We start from the raw sequence: 1,051 nt of genomic DNA on the forward strand, positions 1-1,051 counted from the left end.
CTGACAAACAATTGCACTTTGGTGTGCATACTGGCATTTTTTGTTCATAGGTTTGCACTGTAAACAGGCCTTTGACATATTGGAGTTAGCTTGTTAAACAAACGTGAATAAAATGAAACAAACATACTGCCCATGTAGAACAACATCCAAGGTTTGAGAAAAGTTATGCTGACTACAAGTCAGACCATATCAACTTTTTCAGCCACCTCCTCAAATGCAAGTGTTTAAAATCAGTCCATGAGTCTAGTAAAAACTGGAAATATTTTGGGTGTGATACAGGGTGAGTCTTGGTAATCTGATATAGCGATGTAAGAGTTCAGCTACTACGTGCATGGCGTGTTGAAATGCCCTATTTTTAGTGAGTATTCAACGCTGCTTTTGAACATGTTTATTTCCTGACACTATGAGTGGACAGTTGTGCCACATATTGCTGTAGTGTTTTAGTTCTAAGACATTGTAGTAGCTCCATTTCAGACATGAATTTATTCATTGTGTGAGCATTGTACTCTGTAGATAATCTGAGAAGAATGTGACATGTTAAACTGATAAGAACAGATATTACACTTGATCTTGGTCAAAAGGCCAAGAAGCAGTTCAGATATGCCTCATAAAGATTACTGTTGCAGGATTCATTATATGAAAGGGATGACAACACTGTAAAGATAGTGGAGCAACTGTTTATGTAGTAAAAGGGAATCAAATTAGATAACATGGATTGCTGCTTTATAGTCAGGGGCTCATGAATGAATCCTTGAATCATCAGGGCATCAGATGAATGACAAATATGGGCAAAGACCAATGTCCATCCCTACCAGAAAGCCCACATATTGAATCTTACAGTGATTGTCCCACTATTTGTCACCTGTTATGGCAACTTATCATACAACTCTATTTTATTGTCTATACTCTTATCTATTTTTGTCCATCCATCCATCTATCTATCTATCTATCTATCTATCTATCTATCTATCTATCTATCTATCTATCTATCTATCTGTGTGTGTGTGTGTGTGTGTTCATGTATCTATTTAGCTATGTATCTGTTGATTTG

General features: G+C 36.4%; 1 pseudogene; it reads right to left on the reverse strand.

Moving 5' to 3' along the window:
• Window positions 1-458: 458 nt before the first annotated feature.
• LOC122803686 lies at window positions 459-594 on the reverse strand (annotated as a pseudogene).
• Window positions 595-1,051: the final 457 nt, after the last annotated feature.

This window comes from Protopterus annectens, chromosome 5.part1 (assembly GCF_019279795.1).
Source record: "Protopterus annectens isolate FY-2018-M chromosome 5.part1, PAN1.0, whole genome shotgun sequence".
NCBI lineage: Eukaryota > Metazoa > Chordata > Ceratodontiformes > Protopteridae > Protopterus > Protopterus annectens.